This window comes from Octopus bimaculoides, chromosome 16, assembly GCF_001194135.2.
Source record: "Octopus bimaculoides isolate UCB-OBI-ISO-001 chromosome 16, ASM119413v2, whole genome shotgun sequence".
Lineage (NCBI taxonomy): Eukaryota > Metazoa > Mollusca > Cephalopoda > Octopoda > Octopodidae > Octopus > Octopus bimaculoides.
In genome coordinates this window covers 48,815,846-48,824,155 of record NC_068996.1, presented here as the reverse complement: position 1 = coordinate 48,824,155, position 8,310 = coordinate 48,815,846, and the positions used below count along the sequence as shown (strand labels likewise).

The 8,310-nt window shown below is 40.5% G+C and overlaps 1 protein-coding gene across 3 annotated transcripts in view; it reads right to left on the bottom strand.

The window, feature by feature from the left end:
• The window catches only part of LOC106870606 (short-chain dehydrogenase/reductase 3), a 91,301-nt gene that overhangs the window by 5,131 nt on the left and 77,860 nt on the right, over positions 1 to 8,310 (bottom strand). The window lies entirely within an intron of this gene.

The window sequence follows — 8,310 nt, the reverse complement described above, 5'->3', positions numbered from 1 at the left end:
CTCTCTCTCACTCTCTCTCTCTCTCTGTTGTCTTCCTACAATTACTCGCCACTCGCTAGATTTATAGATTTTATACAGCGGAACCACCAAGGCACAAGAGTAGTTGTGTGGTAAGTAGCTTGCTTCCCAACCACATGGTCCTGGGCTCAGTCCCACTGCATGGCACCTTGAGCAAGTGTCTTCTACTATAGCCTGGGGCCAACTCATTTGTGAGCCTGATGCTCTAGCTACTGAGCCATGTGCCTTCAATACATATATATCATCATCATCATCCTTCTTTAATGTGCCCATTTCCCATATTGGTATGGGTTGGACAGTTTAACCAGAGCTGGCATGCCAGAGAGCTGCACCAAGTTCCAGTCTGATTTGGTTTCGTTCCTACAGCTGGATGCCCTTCTAATGCCAACCACTTTACAGAGTGTACTGGATGCTTTTAGCGTGGTACTGGCACAAACACTATTACGTGGCACCGGTATGAGTGCTTTTTATGTGGCACCAGCACAAGACTCTTGCAGACCAATTCTTTTCACCAGGGGGAACAGCCTTAACACTTCTGCTGTGAAGGACGAGCTGTCATGAGTACAGCCAGGTGGCAGGTATTTTGGTCCTTTATCATCTAGCCAGAAAGGTTCGGCGCACTGAGATTGTCATTCAGTACTTCATCCCATGTCTTCCTGGGTCTCCCTTTTTCACAAGTTCCATCCACTTTTAGTGAAAAGCACTTCTTTATGGAGCTGTTGGCATCCATCCTTATCACATGGCCAAATGAGCGTAGTCTTCTCTCTTGCACACTGCATCTAATTCCTCTTATACCTAACTTCTCTCAGTTGCACGCACACACACACACACACACACACACACACACACACACACATACACACACATACACACACATACACACACATACACATACACACACACGTACACACACACACACATACACACACACCACCAATTTTCCTTTACACATCATTTTCATCATTATTATATAAAAAAAAACACGACTGTGTTCCAGTTAATTTTTTTTATTAGGGTGTTTTTGCATTTCCATATAAGTCCTTTGTAGTTTATTTGGAATAATAGAGTTTCTAAGTAATTTTCTCACTCTCTCTCCTTTCTCTTTTACTGAGTGCAGTAGCCATGTATCTCCTCTACTGCAAGATACTCATTTCTGTCCCTCTATTTATACTCTCACTTCTCATCACCAGGTACAAATCCACCTCCCTCAATATTACTCCCACCTCCACTCAGTTGACGGGTTTTGTCTTACAGGTTACTCGATGACCTCACCAGAGCTTGTGCCTCTTAAAAAGCACCCAGCACACATTGTAAAGTAGTTGTTATTAAGAAGAGCACCCAGCTGTAGAAACCATACCAAAACAGACATTAGATTTTGACATAATCCTCTAAACTACCCATTCCAATCACACCATCAAACCCATGCCAGCATGGAAAGTGTACATTAAATGATAACGATGATAATAATCAACATTTTGAGACAATGCTGCAGAGAATTTTTTCTCAGGTGCTTCCTATATATACTTAATGCCTCTGTGTACCTGCTACATATAAATATTAATTCCATAGTCAGCCTGCCTGCGATTCTATTACACTTCTTGTGCATCCTCCATTGTTTATCATCATCATCATCATCGTTTAACGTCTGCTTTCCATGCTAGCATGGGTTGGACGATTTGACTGAGGACTGGTGAAACCAGGTGGCTACACCAGGCTCCGATCTGATTTGGAAGAGTTTCTACAGCTGGATGCCCTTCCTAACGCCAACCACTCCGAGAGTGTAGTGGGTGCTTTTACGTGCCATCGGCACGAAGGCCAGTCCGGCAGTACTGGCAACGGCCATGCTCGAAATGGTGTATTTTATGTGCCACCCGCAGAAGAGCCAGTCCAGTGGCACTGGCAACGATCTCGCTCGAAAATCCTTACACATGTCATGGGCACAAGTGCCAGAAAGGCGACGTTGGGCACAGGTGCTATCCCGATTTCGCTTGCCCCAATAAGTCTTCACAAGCTGAGTTTCGTGTCCAATGAAGGAGGGAGGAGGAGACGATGTTTATGCATATATATATGGAGTCAACCGTTGCAATCAGTCCATGTTGTAAATGCATGGTATGTGTATAAGAGAATGTTGTGCTCATAAGATCAATGTAAGAGTTAGACCATGAATTTAAAACTTCCACTTTCACTGTTGAACTTATAAATATGGATACAAGCAGCAAACACACGTCACAAACAAGATAAATATTTGACTGATGAGGTGTAACTCTAACATTCAAAATCCATGCTGTGGATGATGTGAAGCTCTAATTGTTAAATCCTGGTAATAAAGCCTGCATAAAAAAGTCACTCATTGTAAAAGAGGCAGTACAGACAGAAACCAACACTGTTTCATATCCTGATAATGAAACTGAGATAGTCTGGAAACATTCATAATGTTTCCAAATAAATTACTATGTCTTATAGGGAAATGTGGGAAAAGTCATATTTTTAATATATCTTTAAGAAAAGTTGTTCCTAATATATGCATATATGCACATGTGCACATACTTGAACACATGCACATATACATTAAATGTGCATAAAGATATATGGATGTATGTTTATAAATATATGTGTGCATCTTTTACAATTTAGTTGTTTCAGTGGGCTGTGACCATGCTGGGGCAACACCTCGAAAAGTTTTAAGCCTGGTACTTATGCTATTGGTGTCATACTGAAACATTAAGTTACAGGGATGTAAACAAACTAACATTGGTTTTCAAGTGGTGGTGGACACACACAAACATATCTATATCTATATATATATATAGATATATATATATAAACATATATAGGTGCCGGAGTGGCTGTGTAGTAAGTAGCTTGCTTTCCAACCACATGGTCCCGGGTTCAGTCCCACTACGTGGCACCGAGGGCAAATGTCTTCTGCTATAGCTTTGGGCTGACCAAAGCCTTGTGAGTGGATTTGGTAGACGGAAACTGAAAGAAGCCCACCATATATATGTTCGTGTGTGTGTGTGTTTGTTCCCCTACCATTGCTTGATAATTGATGTTGGTGTGTTTACATCCAGGTAACTTAACAGTTCGGTAATAAAAGCTGATAGAATAAGTCTTGGGGTCGATGTGTTTTGACTAAAGGTGGTGTTCTAGCATGGCCACAATCAAATGACTGAAACAAATAAAAAGAAAACAAAAAGAATATGTATACACACACACACAATGGGCTTCTTTCAGTTTCCATCCACCGAATCTACTCACAAGTCTTTGGTCAGCCTGAGGCTATAGTAGAAAACACTTGCCCAAGGTTCCACACAGTGGGACTGAACCCAGGACCATATGGGTGGGAAGGGAACTTCTTACCACACAGCCAAGCCTGTATGTATAAAATTATGTATAAATTTGTACACAAAAATGAGGTGGAAGAAGAGAATGACAACAACAATAATGATGACACGATGATGATGATGATGATGATGGCAACAGCAACAATAATGATGATGATGATGATGATGATGATGATGATGATGATGATGATGATAACCTTGGCTACAATGATACACATGAATACAATAAAGATATATATACACACACACATGCTCATACTATATATTGACATTCAAAGTTGAACCACGTGTGTATGTAAAAATGCTTTTAAATGAATTTATGTATCTGCTTCAGATGTTTATCTAATAACATGTATGAGTTTGATTTTGTGCGTGCATAGCTGTATGTGTATGTGTACAAACATGTATATGCACTGTGTGCATGTCTATACATACATGTATGTGGATGTGTCTTTCAGCATGTATATATGTGTTTGTACAGATATATATATATATATATATATATGTATATATATATATGTATATATATATATATAAATATATATCTATATGTCACTTGTGCATATGTATAATATAATTGTATATATGATATGCATGCATGTATGCGTCTGTGTAATAAATAAATGTGCACATGGTGTGTATGTGTATGCATGTGCACATGTGTGTATGTAAGTGTACGGTGATGTGTATGTGTATGTGTATGTGTGTGTGTGTGTATGTGCATATGTTGTGTATATGTGTCTGCACATGTGCAAGTTGATATGCACATGCGTATGCATATATTAGCTGTGTGTCCGTCCAACTCTTTGCAGAATATTTACAAAAAATACAATGCAGATTTGTCAATTAATTTGTGCAGGTGAAGTGGTGGGGTGGTGGGGTGGCGTAGGTTGGGGGAGGTGGGTCGTGCAGTGGAATGTCTGTCCAGCAGAGCAACAGGAAATCAACGGTTCGAGTACATCGTCACATGCAATGGTGCAGCTGACAGTGCGAAAATAAGTCAACGACTAAGTTGGCCATTTGCTGCCAGTTGCAGAACTGTCTTAGCTTGGCGATTACATAATTACTGACATTGTCATCATCATCAACATCACCATCATCATCATCATCATCATCATCGTCGTCAATTTTATCATCACTATCATCTTGACCTCATAGTTGTAGTCAAGGTTATCATTACCAATACCATCATCATCATCATCATCATCATCATTGTTGCTGTTGTCATCATCATCATCATCCTCATCATCATTTTCATCATCTCCAACATCATGACCACCACTACCACCGCCGCCACTACCACCATCACCACCACCACCACTATCATCGGCGTCATCACCTGCTTCATCATCATCATCATCATCATCATCACCATCATTATCGTCATGATTATTGCCTTTGTTTCCATCATCATTGTCATCATGTTCGTCTTAGTTATCATTGCCATCATCATCATCATCATCATCATCATCATCATCATCATACAGTGTCATCATTATTGTTGTTGTCATCCTCCTCTTCTTCCACCTCATCATTCTTCTTATTATTATTGAAGTGACAAGCTGGCAGAATCATTAGCACGCTGGACGAAATGCTTAGCGTCTTTCACCTGTTGCTACATTCTGACTTGAAATTCTACTGAGGTTGACTTTGTCCTTTTTCTTTTCGGGGGTCGATAAAAATAAGTACTAGTTGAATACTGGGGTTCGATGTAATCAACTCATCCCCTTCCTCAAAACTGCTACCCTTGTGGCAAAATTTGGAACCATTATTATGATCATTATTATTATTATGAAAGCGATGAGCTGGCAGAATCATTAGCACACTGAGTGAAATGCTTTTGCAGTATTTCAGCCGACGCTACCTTCTGAGTCCAAATTCTGCTGGGGTTGACTTTGCCTTCCATCCTTTCAGGGTCGATAAAATTAGTACCAGTTATGCACTGGGGTCGATGTAATTGACTTAATCCCTTCCCCAAAATTTGAGGCCTTGTGCTTTTCCAGTTGAAACGATTATTATTATTATTATTATTATTATTATTATTATTATTATTATTATTATTATGGTGGTAAGCTGACAAAGTCATTAGTACTCTGCTTAGTGGTATTTCATCTGCCATTATGTTCTGAGTTCAAATTCCACCGAGGTCGACTTTGCCTTTAATCATTTCTGGGTCGATAAAAAAAGTACCATTTGAACACTGGGGGAGAGGTCAATGCAATCGATTCACCCTCTCCCCCAAAATTGCTGCCCTTGTGGCAAAATTTGAAACCATTATTACCTCTGCCTTCACTAAGGCAGAGGTATTGTTTTCAGTTGTGTTTGTTTGACCGTGGACAAGATATCTCAAGAACCACTGGATGGATTCGGATGAAACATACAGGGATGTTTGGCCTCGTGACTGGCACAAACCAATTAGATTTTGGGACTGATCCAGTACCAGACAAGGATTCTGGATAATTACCCTGTTTTTTTTTTTTTGTAACTTAATTCTTGAGAGCGGTGGGGTTCATTTTTAGTATTCTCGTTTGTGAGAGCAGTTGAGTTTATTTCAGTTATTCTCATTTTAAAAATCATCTCTGGCTAATCGTTGAGAGGACGTTGGTGTTGCCCTGGTGGACATTTGCGCTCTCTGAGTGCTCTTGTTATCATTATTATCATTTAGGCATCAAACTGGTAGAGTTGTTAGACCACCAGACAAAATTCTTAGGGACATTTTGTCCGTCTTTACACTCTGAGATTAAATTCCACTGAGGTCGACTTTGCTTTTCATCCTTTTGGGGGTCAATGAAATAAATACCAGTTGTGCACTGGGGTCAAGGAATTCCAACCACATTTCGTGGTTTGCTCCCTCAACAGCTCCTTTATAGGATCCAGTGGCTAAAGACATCATCAGGAAGAACCACGTCCAGTTTTGGCCCCTATTCCTCTACCATTTTCAATGTGGTGGGGCCCTCTCCTTTTGGAGTTGTCTTCAGCTCTGGTGTTGAGTGTATTTCATTTTTCTCCTTTTTTTCTTTCATTCTTTGGTTTCTTTGATGCAGCATCAACGAATGTCAGTGAGTGAATGACCGTCTTGCCAAATTTCCCTTTAAATACTCACCGGTAGGCTCCAGGGCACCATCTAACTGTCATGTGACACTGTCTAAGCTTCAACTGACCAATCAGTCCTTGTCTCCAAGATTTTAGGCCTTGTGTCTTTTGTAGAAAGGATTATTATTATTATTATTATTATCATTAAGGCGTCAAACTGGTCGAGTCATCAGCACGCCGTACAAAATTGCTTAGCAGCATTTCATCTATCTTCAGGTTCTGAGTCCAAATTCCACTGAGGTCCACTTTGCCTTTCATCTTTTGAGAATAGATAAAATAAGTACCAGTGAAATACTGGGGTTGATGCAATTGACCTAATTTCTTCTCTCAAAATTTGAAGCCTTGTGCCTTTAGTAAGAAAGAATTATCATGATTTTTACTACACCTACCTACTACCACTACTACTACTACTACTACTACTATTACTACTACAACTACTACTACTGCTACTGCTGCTGCTGCTGCCACCTCCACAACTACTCCCCCCCCCACTACTACTACTACTACTACTAAGGTGGCATAACGCCTAGAAGTATGTTATCCTTCTCTCATCAAATTCTTCCAAGGTTGACTTTGCTGTTCATGCTTTCAGGGTTGAGGAAATAAATACCAGGTGAGCACTGGCAGGTGGGGTGGGGTGTGGGGGTCATTGTAATTGACTTACCCCCTCCCTCACAATTTCAGGCTTCGTGCCTATAGTAGAAAGAATTATAACTACTACTACTACTACTACTACTACTACTACTACTACTACTACTACTACTACCACCACCACCACCACCACCACCACCACCACTACTACTACTACTACTACTACTACTACTACTACTACTACTACTACTACTACTACTACTAAGGCAGTGAACTGCCAAGTGCCTTCTACCATAGGTTCAGACCAATCAAAGCCTTGTGAGTGGATATGGTAGATGGAAACTGAAAGAAGCCCGTTATGTATATATGTTTATGTGTGCTTGTGTCTGTCGCCCACCACCGCTTCACACCTGGTGTTGGTTTGTTTACGTCCCCATGACTTTACGGGCTGGCAAAACGAGACCAACAGAATAAATAACAGGCTTTAAAAAAAAACAAAAATGTACTGGGGTGGAGGGTGGGGGTTGATTTGTTTGACTTAACCCTTCAAGGCAGTGCCCCAGCATGGTCGCAGTCAAATGACTAAAGTAAGAAAGCAACAAAACACAAAAGACAAATCGATAAACAATTCACATTTAGCAGATGTTTTGTTATATATTTAGAAAAATTATGTGATCAATAAAATCATGGGCTTAAAAAGTTGTGTGAGACCTATAAATTATGTGGGTATGAGATGTTCTGGTGCAACCGTTTTGGTGCTGCTTATTTGGCGCTGCTGATTCAATGCTGACTTATTTGACATTAGATGTTTTAATGTTTCTTTCATTTTCTCTCTCTCTGTGTCTCTCTCTCTCTGTGTCTCTCTCTCTCTCTCTCTCTGTTTATGTGTGTGAGCCTGTTTCTCTTTATGTGTCTGAGGAGAGGGAAAAGTGTTTATGTCAATCGTATTCGATTAATAAATTGCAATCTCTCTCTCTCTCTCTCTCTCTCTCTTTCTCTCTCCCTGTGAACATATCTCTCGTTATGTGTCTGAAGAGACGGAAAAGTATTTATGTCAGTGCAGGTGGCACGTAAAAAACACCATTTTGAGCGTGACCGTTGCCAGTACCGTGTGACTGGCCCTCGTGCTGGTGGCACGTAAAAGCACACACTAAACTCTTGGAGTGGTTGGCGTTAGGAAGGACATCCAGCTGTAGAAACTCTGCCAAATTAGATTGGAGCCTGGTGCAGCCATCCGGTTCACCAGTCCTCAGTCAAATCATCC